The sequence below is a fragment of the Benincasa hispida genome, chromosome 11 (genome assembly GCF_027475165.1).
Source record: "Benincasa hispida cultivar pf3 chromosome 11, pf3_genome.v1.1, whole genome shotgun sequence".
Taxonomy (NCBI): Eukaryota; Viridiplantae; Streptophyta; class Magnoliopsida; order Cucurbitales; family Cucurbitaceae; genus Benincasa; species Benincasa hispida.
In genome coordinates this window covers 23,647,727-23,674,517 of record NC_143488.1, presented here as the reverse complement: position 1 = coordinate 23,674,517, position 26,791 = coordinate 23,647,727, and the positions used below count along the sequence as shown (strand labels likewise).

The 26,791-nt window shown below is 39.8% G+C and overlaps 2 pseudogenes; both read left to right on the top strand.

Annotated features, from left to right (window-relative positions):
* Window positions 1-2,669: 2,669 nt before the first annotated feature.
* Window positions 2,670-3,468, top strand: LOC150032502 (uncharacterized; annotated as a pseudogene).
* A 6,478-nt stretch (window positions 3,469-9,946) lies between these two features.
* LOC150032501 (uncharacterized) lies at window positions 9,947-10,745 on the top strand (annotated as a pseudogene).
* Window positions 10,746-26,791: the final 16,046 nt, after the last annotated feature.

Here is a 26,791-nt window from a genome sequence, read left to right as displayed (position 1 = left end):
ATCCAATTGATGCAACTTGGTCACATATGCCAGATGCTCGGAAGGCTCATCTTTGGTTGCATATCCTTCTCTTTCGTATGACTTACCTTTGCCCTATGCGCTCAACTAGGATAATGATCAACACTCTTTGAACGCATACTATTAGCCTTGTCCTATGCGCCCACATGCCCTCGGATGTCAAACGCATAACAACCTTATGTACCGTAAGCCTTAGCAACGCAAGACATTTCACCATGCATCCACCATGGCTTATCTCATCGCCACATAACTTATCGTCTAGTACTGCTGCCACATAGCACCATCGTATAGCATTGTCGCATAGCACCATCGCATAGTGTTGTCGTATAGCACTAGTCTACCGCACAACTCTTGATCATCGTGTAGCACTGATGCCCATCGTCTAGCGTACATGCCCATCGCGTAGCGCCATCGCCCAACGCCATCGTTTAATGCTGATGCCGATCGTGCAGTGCCAACGCCTCATCGTCTAGCGCTATCGCCATTCGCATAACGCTATCATTTAGCACGACTCTCCGCATCGTCTAGTGCCATACTTTACCGCACGATCGCATACCGCATCGCTTAGCTCTCTGCATTGCTACACAATCGTCCAGCACCCGTCTACACGATCGCCTACCTCATCGTGTAGCGTCGTTCACTTACTAGACGATCGTCTACCTCATCGTGTAGCACTGCTCATTTGCCACACGATCGTCTACCCAGCGCCTCGTGTTTAACCTCTCGCTTTCTCTACTCTTGCTCATGCGTTCTCAACACATGGACGAATTTCATTCAAAGCGTTCAACTTCACAAATTCACACAGGATTTGACTTAGTTTTATTGTATGCCTTTAACACCAATCGCCTGGTTCCGTGTTAGCTTTGCACTTGTTAAATTTCCATTAGTTAAATTTCAAACTTTTTGAAGAACATTTATTCAACACTGAGAGTTCTTCCTTTATAGCGCAGGGTTTCATACCTAGTTAGATTCTCCTAGTTATTAGTTTAAACAGGGATATAGGAATGCAGGTTTCACATTTATCCTCGGGGTGTGACAATAAAAACTACTGAACTGTTGATGATTTTCTTGTAGACACAAGGCTCAACAACGTTTTGGTCAAAGTCGTACGATTTGATCGCAGTATCAAACCGAATGTTCCAAGATCAAGACGCGTGTTTTAGCCCATGAATGCACCAATTTAGTTTGAAAACCTTTTGCTCTTGACCTCTGGCAATGAATCCCTCGGGCTGCACCGTATAAATGGTCTCCTCAAGATTACCATTTAGAAAGGCAGTCTGTAAACTCGTTTGGGTGTGTTGATATAAAGTGCTCACAATGATGCGATACTAGATGATCCTACCTCAGTGCTCACAATGATGCGATATAAGGTAAAGTATGTATTAGCGAGTACTGTTTAAAGATTTTCAGTTTTTCACGAGCAAGCCGAGTAAGCTTGAGTATTACGAAAGATAAAGATAAGCAGACATGTTTTAATGTTTCATGTGGTTTTCTGAGACTTATATTGAGTACATGACTGAGATATTGAGCCCGAGACTATATGGTACCGTGTGCACATAAGTTATATTCCATTGTTGACGTTGAGTGTACCCCGTGACAACGATGCTGTCGGGAGTAATGGGCGGGCCCCACTATGATAAAGACGATGGGAGTGTTGGGCGGGCCCCACTACATCGTAGAGTTAGTAAACGTTGGTTGTACTGGGCGTGCCCTACACAACGTTGATTTGTCATGTTAGTTAAAATGTTTTGTATACTTGATATGCCTTGCTAGATTTTAATGATGTACTTGCGGAACATTTGAGAAAGCTTTTAGCATTACACGTTTATGTTTAACGCTTTGATTGAACAGATTTATACGTTTAAAGGTTTATCACGTGTTCTGATTTGCGGATTTATAGTTTTAAATTTGTTCACTCACTGGGCTTCGTAGCTCACTCTTTCAAAATGTTTCCCTACTTTTCAGGTAGAGATGGAGCTCCCAGTGCCTGATAACTGCCAAAGTCCGTTTTCTCCTAAAAGCTTCCAGATCAAGCTTTAAACGTGGGTGGAGTTGTACATTGTGTCTGTTTATATTGTAAATGTCTTTGTAAGAACTGGATAGTTTATGGTTGTGTAAGCATTAGATGTCGTGGTTGTGTAAACCCCAGTTGGATATGTTTTTGGTTGTGATATCTCTATTAGGTTATTTTCCAAACCGAGTTATGTCAGGACTACACTTCATGTGTGTCTAAAGGTTTTCAGGGATTCCGCTGTGTTGTGTTACATGTAAAGTATTTTATATCTAAGATTAGTATGTTTATCAGGTTCATCGATTCAGCAGGGTCAATAGGTATCGTTAGAGGAGGACGATGTCTGTTGGCTTCACGCCATCTCCCTGACTAAGCTAGCAGGTAGTCTGGGAGAGAGTGTGACAACTTGGTACCAGAGCGGTTAGCTCCATGGGAAACGAGACAGAGCAGTTAGTGCTTAGAAGAATCTAGGAAGTAAATAGTTAGACGTTGAGTCAATTCAGATAGAACTAGCATAGTATGGTCCAAGTATGGATAAGAGTGAGTCCAGTCAGGATTAGAATGTTGGTAGAAGTTTAGTATCATGCATCTGAGTTAAGTATCTATAGCATGTCTGATGTATTGATATGTTATAGGAGTCATGCGACCACGTACCAGCAAGCGACGCAAGCAGAATCAGGATGGGACGCAGGATCCTACCCAAGGTCAATCTGAAAGGGGAACCAGTACCCTGAGAGTTCAGACTGAAGTAGGAAATGAGTAGTTTTTTAGATTTGCATAGGAGGTAGGTAGGCTAGAGAGAGTAGGGCCTAGTGATCCAGAAAAGATATATGGAATAGAACGGCTGAAGAAATTAGGAGCCACAGTGTTTGAGGGTTCCAAAGATCCAACTGACGCTGAGGTTTGGTTAAATATGCTTGAGAAATGTTTCGATGTGATGAGCTGTCCTGAGAAGCGAAAAGTCAGATTGGCTACATTCTTGCTGCAGAAGGAGGCAGAGGGATGGTGGAAATCCATATTAGCCAGGCGTAGTGATGCACGTATGTTAGACTGGCAGACTTTCAGAGGAATATTTGAAGACAAGTATTATCCCAGCACATACTGTGAGGCAAAGAGAGATGAGTTCCTGGGGCTGAAGCAAGGGTCACTTTCAGTGGCCGAGTACGAGAGAAAGTATACCGAGCTTTCACGATATACTGATGTGATTATGGCATCTGAGAGTGACAGGTGTCGAAGGTTTGAAAGAGGGCTGCATTTTGAGATACGTACCCCAGATACAGCTATTACTAAGTGGACGAATTTTTCTCAGTTAGTAGAGACTGCCCTACATGTGGAGCAGAGTATAACAGAGGAGAAGTCAGTAGTGGAGCCTAGTCGTGGGGCTTCAACATCTAGTGGTTTTCGAGGTCGTGAGTAGTGGAGGTTCACACCTGGAGTGAATATTTCAGGCCGTCAAGACTTTAAGCGTCGGTCTGGTGGTCAGTGATCGAGGCAGATGAGTTCAGGTAGTGCCTATCAGAGGTAGAGTTAGAGAGCACCCAGTCAGTCTGCTAGTTCAGCAGCAAGACCGCGGATGGAGTCTGTTGCTAGTGAAACCAGGAGAACCCCATGTGCAAGTTGTGGCAGGAATCATCGGGGTCAGTGTCTTGTTGGTGTCAGTGTGTGTTACCAATGTGGATAGCTAGGGCATCTCAAGAAAGACTGTCGACAGCTGAGAGCAGCAGTTTAGAGGGACCAGGGCGTTGAGTCCCACACAGTTGAGCAGCCAAGAGTCTTTGCGGCTACAGGAGAGGGCACCAACGGTGCAAAGTAGAAGGGAGTTGTGGGGAGACCTAGGCAGTAGGGAAAAGTCTACGCTATGACTCAACAGGAAGCAGAGGATGCACCAGATGTGATTACTGGTATGATTTTTATTTGTAATGTACCTGCACGTGTTTTATTAGATCTAGGTGCTACACATTCCATTGTTTCTAGTATGTTTCTAACTAAGCTGAATATGATGCTAGAGCCTTTATCTAAGGGGTTAGTTATATACACTTCAGTTGGTGACGTTATACTAGTCAATGAAGTGTTGCGTGATTGTGAGGTTTTAGTAGAAGGTCTCAGTATGGTATTGGATCTTTTTCCACTAGAGTTGCAGGTGTTGGATGTAATTTTGGGAATGTATTTCTTATTCACTCACTATGCTTCTATGGATTGCCATAGGAAGGAAGTGACTTTTAGGAAACCAGGTTTGGCTAAAATTGTTGAGTAAGGGTTGCACAGTGTTTCTTGCACACGTAGTAGAGGTGCAGGAAGAGAAGCTGAAACCAGAAGATGTTCCTGTAGTGTACAAATTTCTTGATGTTTTTCCAGCTGATCTATCAGGTTTGCCACCTGATAGAGAAGTGGAGTTCACTATTGAATTGTTACCAGGAACAACACCTATTTCACAGGCGCCGTACAGAATGGCTCCGAGCGAGCTTAAGGAGCTAAAGGTGCAATTACAAGAACTAGTTGACAAGGGATACATCAGGCCTAGTGTATCGCCTTGGGGAGCTCTAGTGTTATTCGTGACGAAGAAAGATGGTACCCTCAGATTATGCACTAATTACAAGCAGTTAAACAAGGTCACGATACATAACAAGTATCCTCTACCACGCATTGATGACTTGTTTGACCAGTTAAGGGGAGCAGCAGTGTTCTCTAAGATTGATTTGATGTCAGGATACCACCAGTTAAAGGTTAGGGAATCAAATATTCCTAAGACAACATTCAGGACGAGGTATGGGCACTATGAGTTTTTAGTGATGCCATTCGGTTTAACGAATGCGCCAGTAGTTTTGATGGACCTCATGAATAGAATCTTCCATCAGTACTTAGATCGTTTGTGATAGTATTCATCGATGACATACTAGTTTACTCAATTGACAGGAAAGCCCATAAGGAACATCTGAGGATTGTTCTACAGACACTATGTGATAAACAGTTGTATGCTAAGTTCAACAAATGTAAGTTCTGGTTGAAACAGGTAGTGTTCTTAGGGCATGTAGTTTCAGCGAACGGAGTTAGTGTTAATCCATAGAAAGTGGAAGCTATTGTCAACTGGGAGAGACCAGCTAGTGCAACAGAGGTACGTAGTTTCCTAGGTCTGGCTGGATACTACAGACGTTTTGTTGAGGATTTCTCACGATTAACATTACCCTTAATAGCTTTGACAAGGAAGAATGCTAAGTTTGAGTTGTTGGATAAATGCGAACAGAGTTTCCAGGACCTGAAGAAGAGATTAATGACAGCACCTATTCTGAGACTTCCTGTAATAGGGAAGAAGTATGTGATTTATTGTGACGCTTCAAGGCAAGGATTAGGTTGCGTGCTTATGCAGGAAGGGAAGGTAATAGCTTATGCTTCAAGGCAGTTGAAGAAGCATGAGTGTAATTACCTTACCCATGATCTTGAGCTTGCAGTAGTTGTTTTAGCACTGAAGATCTGGAGACATTATTTATTCGGTGAGAAGTGCCACATTTTCACAGATCGTAAGAGCCTGAAGTATATCTTTGATCAGAAAGAGCTAAATTTGAGACAGAGGCGATGGCTAGAACTGATTAAAGACTATGACTGTGCCATTGAATACCATCTGGGTAAGGCTAACGTAGTGGCCGATGCATTAAGTAGGAAGTCAAGACTTCTAAAGAGTGCCTTGTGTGGTATTCGAGCAACCTTGCTAAGTGAGTTAAGAGGTTTCAGGGCGGTTGTGATTGCAGAGAGATCAGGGAGTCTTTTAGCTTAATTTCAGGTTAGGTCTTCTCTAGTAGCAGAGATTGTGAGAAGACATCCAGAAGATAGTAATTTACAGAAGATGCTTGCACCAAGCAAGGATCAGAAGCAGAATTTGAGTTGAAAGCAGACGAAGCCATAGTTAACCGAGTATTAGTGAGCTTAAGGGTGCTATACTAGAGGAAGCTCACAGTTCAACTTACGCTATGCATCCAGGAATCACCAAGATGTACGAAACTTTGAAGAAAACTTATTGGTGACCTGGTATGAAGCGAAAGATAGCCAAATATGTTGATAAATGTTTGATCTACCAATAGGTTAAACCAATGAGACAGAGGCCAGGAGGACTCCTTAATCTACTGCCAGTGCCGGAGTGGAAGTGGGAGCATATTACCCCGTACTACTAGTGAACATGATAGTATATGGGTAATAGTAGACAGACTCACCAAGACAGCGCGGTTTTTACAGATTAAAGCGACGTCTACACTAGATCAGCTAGCTAAGCTATACGTCGACAGGATTGTGAGTCAGCATGGAGTGCCAGTGTCCATAGTTTCAGATAGGGATCCGAGGTTTACTTCTAAGTTTTGGCTTAGTGTGCAGAAAGCAATGGGAACAAAGTTGAAGTTCAATACAGCGTTTCATCCCCAGACAGATGGTCAGTCAGAGAAGACCATCTAGACCTTAGAAGACATGTTGAGAGCATGTGTCCTTCAGTTTAAGGGAAGTTGGGATACCCACTTATCACGTATGGAGTTTGCTTATAATAAGAGCTATCAGTCTAGTATCGGCATGGCACCATTCGAGGCTTTGTATGGCAGACCATGCAGAATTCCTGTATGTTGAAACGAAGTGGGAGAGCGAAAGCTAGTTGGTCCTGAGTTGGTACAAGTTACGTCAGACAACATTAAGTCGATTAGAGAGAACCTGAAGATAGCTCAAGATCGACAGTAGAGCTATGCAGATAAACGAAAAAGAGACTTAGAATTCCAGGTTGGAGATCAGGTTTTCTTAAAGTTATCTCTGTGGAGAGGTGTTCTTCGCTTTGGGAGGAAAGGTAAGTTGAGTCCTAGATATATTGGTCTTTATCGGATAACAGAACGAGTTGGACCAGCAGCATATAGACTTGAGTAACCAGCAGAACTTGCCCGAATACATGATGTTTTCCATGTGTCCATGTTGAGGAAATATATTCCAGATCCGTCACATGTGTTGCAAGCACAACCGGTTGAGTTGAAAGAAGACGAGTTATAAAGAGGAAGCGGTTCAGATCCTCGACAGAAAGGAGCAAGTTTTGAGGAACGAAACGATCCCACTCGTGAAGGTCCTTTGGAGACATCACGTAGTGGAGGAGGCAACCTGGGAGTCAGAAGACCAGATGAGGAGGAGTTACCCGACACTCTTCACCTAAGGACTTTAAAATTTTAAGGACGAAATTTCATAAGGGAGAGGTAAGTTGTAAACCCGAGACTTTCCTTGGATTATTTGCTCTTGTCACACATTGTAGGATGTTGGATTTAAGTTATTATTGTTCCATTGTTGAAGAAAATGGAAAAGCTTTTGGTTGAAGTTGTCTTTAATAATTTTGGAATTTATAAATAAAGAAAAGAAAAGAAAAGAAAAGGAAAAGGAAAAAGGAAAAAAAAAAGAAAATGAAAGAAATTGGAAACCCATTCGGTGCTTAAGGTTTAAAGTGAGAACCCACTCATTTCAGCCCATTTCTTCATCATTTCCTATTATATTTTCAGAGCATTTCGGGAGAGAGAGTGAAGGAAGAGGAAAAAGAAGTTGATGTAGGTTGGAGGTTGAAGAAGGGAGGAAAAGCTCATGCAAGTGCAACCATGGAAGAATTTGGGTTCAACCTACCTATCTCTATTTTTTAAGAAAGTTTGAGCTACACAAGAAGAACTAAGAGGTGAGGCCTAACTTTCTTGAAAGGGGCCCTCCCTTCACCACCCCCATGAGGATGATCTACAGGGTTCATAACTACTCCTCTTACTACAGGACGCTTACCTAGCCGATATGAACATCATGAGCTGTCCCGTAATAAAACCTGTTGTTGCTGATAATCTATTTTCTAACAAATTTCATGAAGGAAGTTTGAGCTAAATCTGATGTTAAGTTAATGGTTTTTGAAAAGGAAAACAGAGCACAGAATTTTCGTGCAAATCAGAAGGATCTCTGCTTTTCTCTGGTTTATCGAACATTCTGGGGTGTACATGTTGGATTAGAAGCTCAATTGGATATGGTTGGAAAGATTATTCAATTTCCTATAATTTTCATGAAGAATTCATGAGCCAAAAATGACTAGAAGTAGGTTTAATTTCCGCAGAAAAGTAGAGGGTAGCAGAGAAGCACGAATCTGTATTTGCTGTGTTCAAGGAATTTCTGAACAAATCCGTTGGGAATATCGTTTTTATTCCTTTAGGTAAGTTGTAGAGGGTTCCAAAATAAAGAGTTTGATATATAGTACATTAATTTTGGTCAAGTATTGAGGAAGTTATGAGTGTTGGAAGTTAGGGTATTGAATCTGGAAAATCTGGAAAGAAAATGTGAAGTGTGATTTTATTTCTAGAATTTAGAATTCATGAGCATGGAAAGACAAGACGATTTATAGTTCTAATGCTCGGTTTCGGTTGTTTGATAGTCCAAGAGGAAATAGACTGAGTCTACAGACCAGGGGACTAGGCAAGACTGTAAGTGAAAAAACAAATTTCAAAAATGATTTCTAAACTGTAATTTATGCTTAAATGGTTTACATGCTTGATTTCTATGAATGGTTTCAAGCATAAGTTTTGAGCTTAGATTTTCTAATGAGGTTTATATACGAGCACGTGATTATTGACTTCCTGAAAAGTAGTTGAAACGATACCATTTAAGGTAAAGTATGTATTAGCGAGTACTGTTTAAAGATTTTCAGTTTTTCACGAGCAAGCCGAGTAAGCTTGAGTATTACGAAAGACAAAGATAAGCAGGCATGTTTTAATGTTTTCATGTGGTTTTCTGAGACTTATATTGAGTACATGACTGAGATATTGAGCCCGAGACTATATGGTACCGTGTGCACACAAGTTATATTCCATTGTTGACGTTGAGTGTACCCCGTGACAACGATGCTGTCGGGAGTAATGGGCGGGCCCCACTATGATAAAGACGATGGGAGTGTTGGGCGGGCCCCACTACATCGTAGAGTTAGTAAACGTTGGTTGTACTGGGCGTGCCCTACACAACGTTGATTTGTCATGTTAGTTAAAATGTTTTATATACTTGATATGCCTTGCTAGATTTTAATGATGTACTTGCGGAACATTTGAGAAAGCTTTTAGCATTACACGTTTATGTTTAACGCTTTGATTGAACAGATTTATACGTTTAAAGGTTTATCACGTGTTCTGATTTGCGGATTTACAGTTTTAAATTTAGTCACTCACTGGGCTTCGTAGCTCACTCTTTCAAAATGTTTCCCACTTTTCAGGTAGAGATCGAGCTCCCGGTGCCTGATAACTGCCAAAGTCTGTTTTCTCCTAAAAGCTTCCAGATCAAGCTTTAAACGTGGGTGGAGTTGTACATTGTGTCTGTTTATATTGTAAATGTCTTTGTAAGAACTGGATAGTTTATGGTTGTGTAAGCATTAGATGTCGTGGTTGTGTAAACCCCAGTTGGATATGTTTTTGGTTGTGATATCTCTATTAGGTTATTTTCCAAACCGAGTTATGTCAGGACTACACTTCATGTGTGTCTAAAGGTTTTCAGGGATTCCGCTGTGTTGTGTTACATGTAAAGTATTTTATATCTAAGATTAGTATGTTTATCAGGTTCATCGATTCAGCAGGGTCAATAGGTATCGTTAGAGGAGGACGATGTCTGTTGGCTTCACGCCATCTCCCTGACTAAGCTAGCAGGTAGTCTGGGAGAGAGTGTGACAACTTGGTACCAGAGCGGTTAGCTCCATGGGAAACGAGACAGAGCAGTTAGTGCTTAGAAGAATCTAGGAAGTAAATAGTTAGACGTTGAGTCAATTCAGATAGAACTAGCATAGTATGGTCCAAGTATGGATAAGAGTGAGTCCAGTCAGGATTAGAATGTTGGTAGAAGTTTAGTATCATGCATCTGAGTTAAGTATCTATAGCATGTCTGATGTATTGATATGTTATAGGAGTCATGCGACCACGTACCAGCAAGCGACGCAAGCAGAATCAGGATGGGACGCAGGATCCTACCCAAGGTCAATCTGAAAGGGGAACCAGTACCCTGAGAGTTCAGACTGAAGTAGGAAATGAGTAGTTTTTTAGATTTGCATAGGAGGTAGGTAGGCTAGAGAGAGTAGGGCCTAGTGATCCAGAAAAGATATATGGAATAGAACGGCTGAAGAAATTAGGAGCCACAGTGTTTGAGGGTTCCAAAGATCCAACTGACGCTGAGGTTTGGTTAAATATGCTTGAGAAATGTTTCGATGTGATGAGCTGTCCTGAGAAGCGAAAAGTCAGATTGGCTACATTCTTGCTGCAGAAGGAGGCAGAGGGATGGTGGAAATCCATATTAGCCAGGCGTAGTGATGCACGTATGTTAGACTGGCAGACTTTCAGAGGAATATTTGAAGACAAGTATTATCCCAGCACATACTGTGAGGCAAAGAGAGATGAGTTCCTGGGGCTGAAGCAAGGGTCACTTTCAGTGGCCGAGTACGAGAGAAAGTATACCGAGCTTTCACGATATACTGATGTGATTATGGCATCTGAGAGTGACAGGTGTCGAAGGTTTGAAAGAGGGCTGCATTTTGAGATACGTACCCCAGATACAGCTATTACTAAGTGGACGAATTTTTCTCAGTTAGTAGAGACTGCCCTACATGTGGAGCAGAGTATAACAGAGGAGAAGTCAGTAGTGGAGCCTAGTCGTGGGGCTTCAACATCTAGTGGTTTTCGAGGTCGTGAGTAGTGGAGGTTCACACCTGGAGTGAATATTTCAGGCCGTCAAGACTTTAAGCGTCGGTCTGGTGGTCAGTGATCGAGGCAGATGAGTTCAGGTAGTGCCTATCAGAGGTAGAGTTAGAGAGCACCCAGTCAGTCTGCTAGTTCAGCAGCAAGACCGCGGATGGAGTCTGTTGCTAGTGAAACCAGGAGAACCCCATGTGCAAGTTGTGGCAGGAATCATCGGGGTCAGTGTCTTGTTGGTGTCAGTGTGTGTTACCAATGTGGATAGCTAGGGCATCTCAAGAAAGACTGTCGACAGCTGAGAGCAGCAGTTTAGAGGGACCAGGGCGTTGAGTCCCACACAGTTGAGCAGCCAAGAGTCTTTGCGGCTACAGGAGAGGGCACCAACGGTGCAAAGTAGAAGGGAGTTGTGGGGAGACCTAGGCAGTAGGGAAAAGTCTACGCTATGACTCAACAGGAAGCAGAGGATGCACCAGATGTGATTACTGGTATGATTTTTATTTGTAATGTACCTGCACGTGTTTTATTAGATCTAGGTGCTACACATTCCATTGTTTCTAGTATGTTTCTAACTAAGCTGAATATGATGCTAGAGCCTTTATCTAAGGGGTTAGTTATATACACTTCAGTTGGTGACGTTATACTAGTCAATGAAGTGTTGCGTGATTGTGAGGTTTTAGTAGAAGGTCTCAGTATGGTATTGGATCTTTTTCCACTAGAGTTGCAGGTGTTGGATGTAATTTTGGGAATGTATTTCTTATTCACTCACTATGCTTCTATGGATTGCCATAGGAAGGAAGTGACTTTTAGGAAACCAGGTTTGGCTAAAATTGTTGAGTAAGGGTTGCACAGTGTTTCTTGCACACGTAGTAGAGGTGCAGGAAGAGAAGCTGAAACCAGAAGATGTTCCTGTAGTGTACAAATTTCTTGATGTTTTTCCAGCTGATCTATCAGGTTTGCCACCTGATAGAGAAGTGGAGTTCACTATTGAATTGTTACCAGGAACAACACCTATTTCACAGGCGCCGTACAGAATGGCTCCGAGCGAGCTTAAGGAGCTAAAGGTGCAATTACAAGAACTAGTTGACAAGGGATACATCAGGCCTAGTGTATCGCCTTGGGGAGCTCTAGTGTTATTCGTGACGAAGAAAGATGGTACCCTCAGATTATGCACTAATTACAAGCAGTTAAACAAGGTCACGATACATAACAAGTATCCTCTACCACGCATTGATGACTTGTTTGACCAGTTAAGGGGAGCAGCAGTGTTCTCTAAGATTGATTTGATGTCAGGATACCACCAGTTAAAGGTTAGGGAATCAAATATTCCTAAGACAACATTCAGGACGAGGTATGGGCACTATGAGTTTTTAGTGATGCCATTCGGTTTAACGAATGCGCCAGTAGTTTTGATGGACCTCATGAATAGAATCTTCCATCAGTACTTAGATCGTTTGTGATAGTATTCATCGATGACATACTAGTTTACTCAATTGACAGGAAAGCCCATAAGGAACATCTGAGGATTGTTCTACAGACACTATGTGATAAACAGTTGTATGCTAAGTTCAACAAATGTAAGTTCTGGTTGAAACAGGTAGTGTTCTTAGGGCATGTAGTTTCAGCGAACGGAGTTAGTGTTAATCCATAGAAAGTGGAAGCTATTGTCAACTGGGAGAGACCAGCTAGTGCAACAGAGGTACGTAGTTTCCTAGGTCTGGCTGGATACTACAGACGTTTTGTTGAGGATTTCTCACGATTAACATTACCCTTAATAGCTTTGACAAGGAAGAATGCTAAGTTTGAGTTGTTGGATAAATGCGAACAGAGTTTCCAGGACCTGAAGAAGAGATTAATGACAGCACCTATTCTGAGACTTCCTGTAATAGGGAAGGAGTATGTGATTTATTGTGACGCTTCAAGGCAAGGATTAGGTTGCGTGCTTATGCAGGAAGGGAAGGTAATAGCTTATGCTTCAAGGCAGTTGAAGAAGCATGAGTGTAATTACCTTACCCATGATCTTGAGCTTGCAGTAGTTGTTTTAGCACTGAAGATCTGGAGACATTATTTATTCGGTGAGAAGTGCCACATTTTCACAGATCGTAAGAGCCTGAAGTATATCTTTGATCAGAAAGAGCTAAATTTGAGACAGAGGCGATGGCTAGAACTGATTAAAGACTATGACTGTGCCATTGAATACCATCTGGGTAAGGCTAACGTAGTGGCCGATGCATTAAGTAGGAAGTCAAGACTTCTAAAGAGTGCCTTGTGTGGTATTCGAGCAACCTTGCTAAGTGAGTTAAGAGGTTTCAGGGCGGTTGTGATTGCAGAGAGATCAGGGAGTCTTTTAGCTTAATTTCAGGTTAGGTCTTCTCTAGTAGCAGAGATTGTGAGAAGACATCCAGAAGATAGTAATTTACAGAAGATGCTTGCACCAAGCAAGGATCAGAAGCAGAATTTGAGTTGAAAGCAGACGAAGCCATAGTTAACCGAGTATTAGTGAGCTTAAGGGTGCTATACTAGAGGAAGCTCACAGTTCAACTTACGCTATGCATCCAGGAATCACCAAGATGTACGAAACTTTGAAGAAAACTTATTGGTGACCTGGTATGAAGCGAAAGATAGCCAAATATGTTGATAAATGTTTGATCTACCAATAGGTTAAACCAATGAGACAGAGGCCAGGAGGACTCCTTAATCTACTGCCAGTGCCGGAGTGGAAGTGGGAGCATATTACCCCGTACTACTAGTGAACATGATAGTATATGGGTAATAGTAGACAGACTCACCAAGACAGCGCGGTTTTTACAGATTAAAGCGACGTCTACACTAGATCAGCTAGCTAAGCTATACGTCGACAGGATTGTGAGTCAGCATGGAGTGCCAGTGTCCATAGTTTCAGATAGGGATCCGAGGTTTACTTCTAAGTTTTGGCTTAGTGTGCAGAAAGCAATGGGAACAAAGTTGAAGTTCAATACAGCGTTTCATCCCCAGACAGATGGTCAGTCAGAGAAGACCATCTAGACCTTAGAAGACATGTTGAGAGCATGTGTCCTTCAGTTTAAGGGAAGTTGGGATACCCACTTATCACGTATGGAGTTTGCTTATAATAAGAGCTATCAGTCTAGTATCGGCATGGCACCATTCGAGGCTTTGTATGGCAGACCATGCAGAATTCCTGTATGTTGAAACGAAGTGGGAGAGCGAAAGCTAGTTGGTCCTGAGTTGGTACAAGTTACGTCAGACAACATTAAGTCGATTAGAGAGAACCTGAAGATAGCTCAAGATCGACAGTAGAGCTATGCAGATAAACGAAAAAGAGACTTAGAATTCCAGGTTGGAGATCAGGTTTTCTTAAAGTTATCTCTGTGGAGAGGTGTTCTTCGCTTTGGGAGGAAAGGTAAGTTGAGTCCTAGATATATTGGTCTTTATCGGATAACAGAACGAGTTGGACCAGCAGCATATAGACTTGAGTAACCAGCAGAACTTGCCCGAATACATGATGTTTTCCATGTGTCCATGTTGAGGAAATATATTCCAGATCCGTCACATGTGTTGCAAGCACAACCGGTTGAGTTGAAAGAAGACGAGTTATAAAGAGGAAGCGGTTCAGATCCTCGACAGAAAGGAGCAAGTTTTGAGGAACGAAACGATCCCACTCGTGAAGGTCCTTTGGAGACATCACGTAGTGGAGGAGGCAACCTGGGAGTCAGAAGACCAGATGAGGAGGAGTTACCCGACACTCTTCACCTAAGGACTTTAAAATTTTAAGGACGAAATTTCATAAGGGAGAGGTAAGTTGTAAACCCGAGACTTTCCTTGGATTATTTGCTCTTGTCACACATTGTAGGATGTTGGATTTAAGTTATTATTGTTCCATTGTTGAAGAAAATGGAAAAGCTTTTGGTTGAAGTTGTCTTTAATAATTTTGGAATTTATAAATAAAGAAAAGAAAAGAAAAGAAAAGGAAAAGGAAAAAGGAAAAAAAAAAGAAAATGAAAGAAATTGGAAACCCATTCGGTGCTTAAGGTTTAAAGTGAGAACCCACTCATTTCAGCCCATTTCTTCATCATTTCCTATTATATTTTCAGAGCATTTCGGGAGAGAGAGTGAAGGAAGAGGAAAAAGAAGTTGATGTAGGTTGGAGGTTGAAGAAGGGAGGAAAAGCTCATGCAAGTGCAACCATGGAAGAATTTGGGTTCAACCTACCTATCTCTATTTTTTAAGAAAGTTTGAGCTACACAAGAAGAACTAAGAGGTGAGGCCTAACTTTCTTGAAAGGGGCCCTCCCTTCACCACCCCCATGAGGATGATCTACAGGGTTCATAACTACTCCTCTTACTACAGGACGCTTACCTAGCCGATATGAACATCATGAGCTGTCCCGTAATAAAACCTGTTGTTGCTGATAATCTATTTTCTAACAAATTTCATGAAGGAAGTTTGAGCTAAATCTGATGTTAAGTTAATGGTTTTTGAAAAGGAAAACAGAGCACAGAATTTTCGTGCAAATCAGAAGGATCTCTGCTTTTCTCTGGTTTATCGAACATTCTGGGGTGTACATGTTGGATTAGAAGCTCAATTGGATATGGTTGGAAAGATTATTCAATTTCCTATAATTTTCATGAAGAATTCATGAGCCAAAAATGACTAGAAGTAGGTTTAATTTCCGCAGAAAAGTAGAGGGTAGCAGAGAAGCACGAATCTGTATTTGCTGTGTTCAAGGAATTTCTGAACAAATCCGTTGGGAATATCGTTTTTATTCCTTTAGGTAAGTTGTAGAGGGTTCCAAAATAAAGAGTTTGATATATAGTACATTAATTTTGGTCAAGTATTGAGGAAGTTATGAGTGTTGGAAGTTAGGGTATTGAATCTGGAAAATCTGGAAAGAAAATGTGAAGTGTGATTTTATTTCTAGAATTTAGAATTCATGAGCATGGAAAGACAAGACGATTTATAGTTCTAATGCTCGGTTTCGGTTGTTTGATAGTCCAAGAGGAAATAGACTGAGTCTACAGACCAGGGGACTAGGCAAGACTGTAAGTGAAAAAACAAATTTCAAAAATGATTTCTAAACTGTAATTTATGCTTAAATGGTTTACATGCTTGATTTCTATGAATGGTTTCAAGCATAAGTTTTGAGCTTAGATTTTCTAATGAGGTTTATATACGAGCACGTGATTATTGACTTCCTGAAAAGTAGTTGAAACGATACCATTTAAGGTAAAGTATGTATTAGCGAGTACTGTTTAAAGATTTTCAGTTTTTCACGAGCAAGCCGAGTAAGCTTGAGTATTACGAAAGACAAAGATAAGCAGGCATGTTTTAATGTTTTCATGTGGTTTTCTGAGACTTATATTGAGTACATGACTGAGATATTGAGTCCGAGGCTATATGGTACCGTGTGCACACAGGTTATATTTCGTTGTTGACGTTGAGTGTATGGGACGTGCCCTACACAACGTTGTTAACGAGAGTGCTGGGTGAACCCCACTACGACAAAGACGATGGGAGTGTTGGGCGGGCCCCACTACATCGTAGAGCTAGTAAACATTGGTTGTACTGGGCATGCCCTACACAACGTTGATTTGTCATGTTAGTTAAAATGTTTTATATACTTGATATGCCTTGCTAGATTTTACTGACGTACTTGCGGAACATTTGAGAAAGCTTATAGCGTTACACGTTTATGTTTAACGCTTTGATTGAACAGATTTATACGTTTAAAGGTTTTTCACGTGTTCTGATTTGCGTATTTATAGTTTTAAATTTAGTCACTCACTGGGCTTCGTAGCTCAATCTTTCAAAATGTTTTCTCACTTTTCAAGTAGAGATCGAGCTCCCAGTGCCTAATAACTGCCAAAGTCCGTTTTCTCCTAAAAGCTTCTAGATCAATCTTCATATGTGGGTGGAGTTGTACATTGTGTCTGTTTATATTGTAAATGTCTTTGTAAGAACTGGATAGTTTATGGTTGTGTAAGCATTAGATGTCGTGGTTGTGTAAACCCCAGTTGGATATGTTTTTGGTTGTGATATCTCTATCAGGTTATTTTCCAAACCGAGTTATGTCAGGATTGCACTTCATGTATGTCTAAAGGTTTTCAGGGATTCCGCTGTGTTGTGTTACATGTAAAGTATTTTATATCTAAGATTAGTATGTTTATCAGGTTCAACGATTCAGCAGGGTCAATAGGTATCGTTAGAGGAGGACGATGTCTGTTGACTTCACGCCATCTCCCTGACTAAGCTAACAAGTAGTCTGGGAGAGGGTGTGACAGAAATAGACAGAGAAGTGGAAATAGAAATGATCAAGACATTCAATAATACTTTTTGGTATTTGATACATGGTTGTGAATGAAGAGATTAATAAGATGAAATACAATTGATGAATGAGAGTTAGAAACAAATACAAATAAGCGCCAACGTCTTGGCGCAGATCTGGAATGGAGAATTGCTTGCCGGCGTTGATGGAGTGAATGGAAGGATGAGCTTCCCTCTCAAGCTTGCTCAACCGGTAGAAGGGATCTAAGTATAGAGCTTCTCGGTGGGGATTTGGCAGAATTGCACTGAGACTCACCTCTCGACCTTGTCTCTTCTCTTCTTGGATTTCCTCCAATTAGCACTCAGATCAGCTCTCTCTCTCAATAGCCTCGTATCAATTATCCCCCTTTCAGTGAATTCTTTGAGGGTATTTATAGGCTGAAGGCTTTGATTCTCTGACTTGTGTGGTCCCCATTTTATTGTTATGGAAAGTCCAAAAATGATGGAATAAATATTCCTTCTGTTATGTAATCAGTCTGTCGAATATGCACAACGGTTAGTTGTACACGTATCACAATCCTCTGCATTTACGTTGCTCATTTGCATCTTTCGATCGTGTGTTCGCATGCGGTGTTGTTTTTATTACCGCATGTGGTTGAAATTCAGCTTTGGATCGATTGTCGTATGCACCGTTATTGCGTTAATCGTCTATTCATTCCTGAATGATGGGCGCAATGCGACGTAGATGCGTTAATCTTTTTTTCTCTTGACCCATGAACGCATACGGTGACTGGATTTCCGGCAAAACAGACTTGAAATATTCTTTTCTACCATCACAATGGTGTTAGTGGGTGTATTGACGACAATTTATAATTATTGTATTTTTTAACCAATTTCCATACAATTGACGCAACTTTCCTCTCTTTTAACTGCAATATCTAAATAAAGAAATATAAATAATTTTTATTTCTATAAGTTATCATCCATTTTTATGAAAAAAACACTTTATTCAATTCAAAATTAAGAGTATATTTAAACTGAATCAGACACTTTACAGAAATCAAGTTTCGGTATAACTCGGGAACTACATAAACATCATTCAAAATAATAAACTTCTTCTGTAAAGTCAACTGGAGCCCTCCCATTTTTATAGTTGAGATGACGTGCTCGGTGCCTACTCGCATTGTCATCTCTCCAGCCTCAAGCTGCCACCACGATCTAATCCCCTGAAAAGAATAACAAACATGATTAGTGGCCCCAGAGTCAATAATCCAAGCGAATTATCATTCTCTAATAAACGAGTATCCAAAACTAGTAAATCATATTTACTTTGTTTTGCCTTGGTCTTGGCCTTCTTCTTCTTTATCCAGCGTGGACAATTCCACTTCCAGTGCCCATCCTGGTTACAGGCTATGGGTTAGCAGGTGCCTTCCCCTTCTCCTTACCACCCTTCTTCTTCTTCCACTGGGAAGTGTTAGAAGTAGAAGGTGCAGACTTTGTTCCTAAGGTTGAACCCTTATAGAACTTCTTTGATGACGAGGCAATATTTGTCTCACCAACCTTCTTCTCCTTATTTTTTAGCAAGGATTGGAATGTCCGCAACTCATTGAGAAGAGTTGTAAGGGTATAGTTCACTTTGTTCAGTATCGCATTTCTAACAAGTGCATGATGATGCTAACCTGGTTGTCTTCATCGATGCGCGACCCATTCATCTTCACCACGTTGAAGTGGACCATCATATTCAGCACATGTACACGAACAAGGGTGCCTTCCTCCATTTTGGAGTTAAAGATGCATTTGAGAGCTTCATGCTTGAGTTGTCCAGACGGTTGTCCAGACTTGCAACCAAAGAAAGGATCATTCTGAGAGAGATCATAGAACTTAAATCATAGTTACTTTGTTGCTGCAAGAAGAACATAGGAGGGAAAGAACCATTGTCATCGTTGATCAAAGAGAATTGTTGAAGACCAAGCTCGAAAGAGAATTCTTCTTCATTTCTTCACCAAGTTGGTTGTACACGCATTTGGATCAAGCCAAAGTGGACAAGAGATTGAACTCTGGGGTTTAACTCTTTCCTTTTCTCACCTCATTTCTATTTTCCATTTCATGCGATTAAGTGTTATTATTGTAAAGACAATTTTGTTATTTATTCAATCTTGCATTTGATCCATCACTTTTGCCTCTACTTACATTCTATTGTGTGATTGACGCGTTTATGACTTATTGCATGCTTAATTTCCAAGCTCTAATCATTTTGATCATTTGGTTGAAGTTATAACTCAGCTAAAACTATTCGAGAGAATAGGATAACTAGAAATGCATTGAGTCAGAATGCACAGAAGATTTAGATATAAAAATACTTGTGCTTCACTGCTTTCTGTAACCAAATCATGCACCCTAGAAATAGGAGCATATGCGGCATTCACATTGAGAAATGTTGATGAATAAGATCAAAGAAATAGAAACCTAACTCATCTACATACATTTGGTTTGTAAACAAGCATCCCTGTCATCTTCATTTTTACCCATACTTCTGCACACTTGTTCATCTTATTTATGATCAATGCCCTGAGCACTTAGCACCACTCATTCATAAAGCCTTTTGTTTCACTTGAACTCTTGTGTCCTCTTGAATGCATGCAGTAAGATTAGTGTAGATAAACTTCTCCCGCATTTATCTAGAACCTTTATGCAACTGCTTTAATGCAATATCTGCATTAGTCTAGCATAAATCCCTGTGTTCGACCCTAGACTTACCAGGAACCTGACTTAGATTTATACTTGGATCTGATTCAGGAAACGCTTGTACGCATTATAGAAAGTGTGATGTAACACATCAACACATCATTCAATTGTCTCACCTACAGAAGTGATTCATCATTCATCTTCATTAACTCTAATCTTGCTTTACATCTTTATTTATAACACACTTCTAGCACACATCACGAAGAACGAACACTAATCTTCATTCATGTCTCCACATAAGGTTCAAGTATTCATGTTATATTCAGGGTTCATTTAGTTTATTGGATTTAAACTTTACAAATGCAATTTACATATTCAATAATATTTTTTATTGAATAAACCTCAATAACATTTTTATTGCAAATAGAATATGTTTAATTATACAAACTGCAAGTTTTAGAAGATACAACCCAACATGACATCTAACTTCTTTTCACCGGCAGCAGACAAATTTTCAGGAACACTCTCAGACCCAAATGAGGATTAGTAACTACCTCACCAACAACCTCAGAAACCCTAGAGGGATCAGGCAAAGACCCATCAGGTAAAAAACCTTTAATAACTGACTCCTCTAACATAGGGTTTGCATCAATCTCAGTAGAAGAACCCAAAGTAGTTTGAACACGAACAGGGCCCTCAGTGGGCAAAGCATGCTCTCAAGACACATCCAACTCAATGGAGGAAGGGGAGCTAGAGAAGAGTCCTTCAAAGTAGGCTCACCAACCACAGGCACCGAGATAGACCCCTTAGAAACATCTGGAACAGACATAGGAGTGTCGGTAGTAGGCAAAGAAGAAGAGACAGAAATTACCTTGGAAAAATTAGTATCAATAATTTCCATCTTCGAGTCATCCCACAAAACCATAGTGAGAGGACGAACATTGAAGAACTCTGATTCACTAGAACCACCAACATGCAAATAGGACCGAGCAATTGGAACATCATCAGAACCCTCATTCGGATTTTAGGAAGGACAAACAAAGGATGAAGACTCCACACGAGAACGTTTGGAGGAGATATCCTTAGCAGCAGCATCAGGATTGTCATCCTTAGACGGAGAGATATCAGGACGAACATGTCATTTTCGATTTGCCTTCTGGTTCATTCTGACCATTCTTTTATTAGAGGTGTGAGCATTGCTTCGAGTATTAACCATAGATAATTGCACGACTTGAAGAAGAAGAAAAAAGTGACAGTTACAGAGATTGTGAATGGAGACATAGAGCAAAATCAAAATCACAACCGTTTGAATATTTGAACTGCCAGTGAGAATATAAACACCAAATTTAAAAAGAAAACCTCAATTAATGACAAGCAGAAGGAATTAATTACCACTTGGTGATTGAGCGAATTCCCTATAATTACACCAGTTACCAAAACAACAATTGATTGCTATAAATCAACTTTACAAACCCCAAGAGCAGGTTTCAAGGATTCAAACTGAGTAGCATCTAACGGTTTGAGGAAGATGTCAGCAATTTGTTTATCAGTGTTCATATGTTCAAGAGATATAATCTTTGATTCAACCAACTCTCTGATGAAGTGATGTCTAATATCTATGTACTTAGTTCTACTATGTTGAACATGATTTTTTTGAAATGTTGATAGCGCTCAAGTTGTCGCAAAATAAGATTATGACATCCTGGACAACATCACAGTCCTGAAGCATTTGTTTCATCCATAGGAGTTGAGTGCAACTGCTACCAGTAGCTATATACTCAGCTTTGGTGGTAGACAAAGAAACATAGTTATGTTTCTTACTTATCTAGGATATAAGGTTGTTTCCCAAGAAGAAACATATGCCAAAAGTACTCTTTCTATCTTTTGAATTACCAGCCCAGTCAGCATCGCAATAACCAACCAGAACTTCATTTGAACCAAAGGAATATATAATACCACAGTCCACAATTCCATTGATATATTTGAGAATCCATTTAACACTAGTCAAATGACTTGTCTTGGGATTAGCCTGATATCTAGCACAAGCTCCCACATCATAGGTAATATTAGGATGATTAGTAGTTAAATAAAGAAGTCTTTCAATCATGCTTCTGTATAAACTCTCATCCACATCAGCAACATCATGATCTTTGGTAAGCTTGGCATGATTTGGAGTAGGAGTGCACTTAGAACTAGTCTTATCCAGACCAAACTTTTTAAGCATGTTTCTGGCATACTTTTCTAGATAGATAAATATACCATCTAGAAGCTGTTTAACTTGAAACTCGAGGATGTAAGTAAATTCTCCCACCATGCTCATTTCAAATTCTGATTTTATCTGATCAATAAACTGGTTTGCAAGCGATTGAGAAGATCCACCAAACATAATATCATCAACATATATCTGAGCAATTAAAAATTTCCCCCTGGCCTTTTTGTGAACAAGGTCTTGTTAGACACACCATGGGGATAGCCTCTTTGTATAAGAAATTGAGCTAATCTCTAATACCACACCCTTGAGCTTGCTTGTGACCATACCGAGCTACGAATCTTGTACACATGTTGAGGACAAGTTGGATTAGTAAAACCCTTGGGTTATTCCACATAAACTTCCTCATTTAACATACCATTCAGAGATGCACTTTTAACATCCATTTGAAATAATTTAAATTTAGAAGACTCCAAGAAGAAGACAAATGGCCTCAAGATGGGCTACCGAAGCAAAGGTTTCATCAAAGTCAACACCTTCCACCTGAGTGTATCCTTGAGCAACGGGCTGAACTTTATTGCAGCGACAATGCCATGTTCATCTGATTTATTTTTAAAGACCCATTTAATCCCAATAACATTTGAGTGCTTTGATCGATGAACAAATTCACATACTTCATTTCGTTCAAACTGGCTTAACTTTCTTGCATAGTGTTCATCCAAAACTCATCTTTCAGCACCTCATTAATGTTCTTTGGCTCAATCGGAGAAGGAAAACACACATTCCCCATAATTTTAAGGTAATCAACCTTCTCCTTTTTGCGACTACTAACACCTGTATCAAGCTCACCAATTATGTTGCTTGGGGGATGATTCTTTTGGATACAATTGGAAATAAGAATAATTTCACTTTCAGAAATAGTCAAGTCAGGAATATCATTATTTCCATTAGAATCATCATGATGAATCATGAGGGACACAATGTCATTGACAACAGGAGCATCATCATCACGTCACCTTGATCTTCATCTTTATCACGAGAATGCTCTAAATTTTGCAAATAATCAATAATCACATTAATGGGGTGCATTTATTAAACATATGATACACACAACTATTGGAGGACATGTTCAAACACATGGAAATAACACACACTTTCAAACACATGGAAATACTTGGTATTTAATTTGTGCCCTTACCAAATTTTATAATTTGTGCTAATGGTGCCAAGATGAATAAAGATACAATTGTGGATATGACATGTTGTATTTAAGGCTTCAGCCCAGAAGTGCAGAGACATGTTCTTTGCATGTAACATAGTTCTTGTCATTTCGTGAAGAGTTCAATTCTTTCTTTCCACAACTCCATTTTGTTGAGGAGTTATAGTGGAAGAAAATTCATGTTGAATGCCTCTAGTTTTGTAGAAAATTTCAAACTCCTTTCCATGATATAACCTGATTCTTACAATTTGTAACTCTTGTACGCATTGAAGTTTGCGAACAAAGTGTTTGACATATTTGAAAAATGTCAGATTTATCATGGAGACACCGCACCCAGATGAAGGGGGAAAAATCATCAATACACATAAAGGCATAACATTTACCTCCAAGGCTTTCAACCTGCATGGAACCTAAAAAATCCATGTGAAGGAGCTCTAGCACACACTTGGTACTACAATTTCTTATGAGCAGTTCTAACCTATCTCCTAGCTTGACAGTCACCAAAAATGACTTCACAACCACCAGACAAGAAAGGCATCCCTAAAATAGCTTCTCTAGCAACAACCCTTCTGATAGAATGAACATTTATATGCCCTAACCGCTGATGCCAAATAGCAGCATCATTGCTTCGCACGATGCGAAAAACAGCAGATGAGAGATAACAGTTATCTAATGAACACATACCTGTCATAATAGTCTTGTCATCTGGAGACACCACAAGACATTTGTCTTTGGAAAAATTTACAATGAAACCCTGATCACATAGTTGATATATGCTTATTAAGTTCGCGGTCAATCCTTGGTAGGATCGAGTTTTCCGTCACCTGTAAACCTTTGCTACACAAATAAAATTTATAAATCACCAAGAATTACTTATACTAATTGGTAGTATCAGGGGCAAGTCCGGGGTCGAACCTCAAAGAAGCGCGAGGCAGATTAGTTCATCGAAGTTCGTTTTCAGTTAAAGTGGTAATTGGGGGGATTTGGTGTGGATTGATAACTGAAAGTACATGAAAATCAAATGCGAGAAAATAAAAGATAGAAATGCAATTAAAAGAAACGATCTAGCTTAAGGGAATCTCAATTGACCAATGTAATTCTTGTTCATCGAGTTATTTAAATGAAAATTTTAGTTTCTTGATTATGCCTAGCCCAATTGATTAGAATCCCAATCAATGGTCCTAATTACCTAATTAATCAACATGCATAGAAAACGAATCCGCTCTATACAAATTAACGAATCGCATTAAGTTCTAGGGATAACACTAGCATGAGTGTTCGACCTCCAATGTCTAATCAAATATTCAATACGATTTCTCTCTAGGTTGATAGGAGTAATACTATTCTTTTTAGGCAACAATCTCAGGCCTAATAAATCACAAGCCTAACTAACCTATTGCTTTCAATGGGATTAACCTATAATTTCATGTCACATATTACAAGCCGATCTTCAAGCATTAGAATTATACAATAAAATCATTGGTTGTCAAACAATAATAAAATCATGCAATTCATAAAAACACAAAATTCAAATTGAAACCCATAAATGAAAACAAAAAGATTACATTCAAACAAAACTCCCAAAAATTACATTGTTCTAAATTCCCCTAAACTAGAAAATAGCTAGAACTTACCTTCCCATGAAGATGGAGCAGACAAATCCCAATATCGTTCTATTAGTTACATGAGATGGGGAGAAAAAGGGAGAAAAATACAAGTGGAGAGATGAAAAGAGGAGAAAATCGGCGTAGGAGCCGATTGAGGGTCGATTCCTCTACTCCAAATCGAAAACGACGTTATAGCAATCGTCGTAGCGTTGCAACGCTGCATAGATAAAAAAACTGGAGCATTGCAATGCTACTCTGCTCTCCAACAATGAGTAGCTACGACCTTCTCCCTTTAGAAACGAGCGTTGCGACGCTCTGTCCAGGGGCATTTTCGTCCTTTCATGTCTTTTTGAAGCCCGGTTGCTCAAATTAGATCCTAATTGTTCCAAATTAACCCCAAATAGTTCGTAACGACTGATTCTACCTTTAAGATGCTCAATACCTACAAAATAATCAAATAAACAATTATAACAACCTAAAGTTAAGAAGAATAAAATAATACATTTTTGGAAATCCTTCAACAAGAAAAACAGTTTCTAAAAGGGCAAGACCAGGGTAGGAAAGTTATCCTTTTCCTAGAACCTTACTCATTACTCCATCTCCAAAGGTAATATGACCAGAACCACAAGGTTGAATATTCTTAATAAAAGATCTTACACCTGTCATATGTCTCGAGCAACCACTATCGAAATACCAATCTTCTTTAGATGAAGCTCGAAGAGAAGTAAAAGCAACATGACATTTGGAATTAGAAGGACCAAAACTCTATTTGACTCTCCATACCAATTTAGGCTTCTAAAGATATCTCGTTGGAGAAGAGATCCAAGAACGATTCCATCAAGGTGAGTAAATCTGATGCCTCAATAATTTATAACAGAAAGGTCAAATATGGCCTACCTTTCCACATTGATGATAAATCCACCTTTTTTTAACTGACTAATCATGAGCATCCAAGGGTCCTCTTCCTTATTCAGATAAAGGATCAAACATCACAGTATCTTTGGTTGAAACAAATCTTTTAAAGTGAGAAGATTCTCTTTTACTAACCTGTTTCTCAAATTTTTTTAATCCAATGCCTTGTTTATAAGTAACCTTTTTCCTTATGGACAAAATTTTGTTCAGATCATCTGTGCTAGAGTTGAGCATACGAACAGATTTTGACATATTTTCAAGGTCACCCTTGGTGGCTTGTAACTCTTTCTTAAGATATGAAATGGTGCTTAGCAGATGATAGTTGTCATCAATAAGTTTTTCAATTCTTTTCTTTTGAACAACTAAAGCTTTAGAGTCTTTAATTCATATATGATAAATCTCTTCGTAAGACAACTCGTCTTGAGTGGTAGAAGTTAAGATAGATAGAGGCTTTGATTTAGGATCATTAGAACTGATTGTGATACTGTCCTCAGAACAGTCAAGCGAGAGGCTCTCTACATGAGCACGAACTTCTTCATTTAACTCACTACTTAGAGTTAGCTTCCTCATCAGAGAAGGTAGCTGAAAACCCCTTTTTCCGTCTTCTAAGAAAATTAGACATTCTGCTTGAAAATGTCCAAACCTTTCACATTCTCGACATTTAAAGTTTCTTTCGGGAGAGCCTTGACCACTATTGCCTCCCTTGTCATTCTCATTTTGCTTGTTCATCTGATTAGCCTACCTTGGGACATAATTGATGTTGGTGCTACTTAAGTCTTTGACGTGTGGGGGAACATAGGAGCCTCGAGAAGAGATACACTTGTCCCTACATCTAAAGGTCCTTCCAAAATGCTTTGCCAAGAGAGATAGATTTTGCAAGATTTTCATCAGAATCTTTGGCTTTACTTATTGTGCTGTCATCATCCACAGAAGATTAAAAAGTGATTCCCTCGACCTTATTTTTTGTTTTGTCACCTCAGGTCATTTCAAATTTTCAAATAGAGCCAACAAGTCATCAATTTTCATGGTACTGATATCTTGCATTTCTTCTATGGTTGTAACCTTCATATAACACCTTTTGGGAAGAGAGGGGAGAACTTTACGAACCAATTTCTCTTCAGAAATATTTTCTCCAGGAGCAAAGGATTCATTTGCAATATCAAGGAGACGAACATTAAA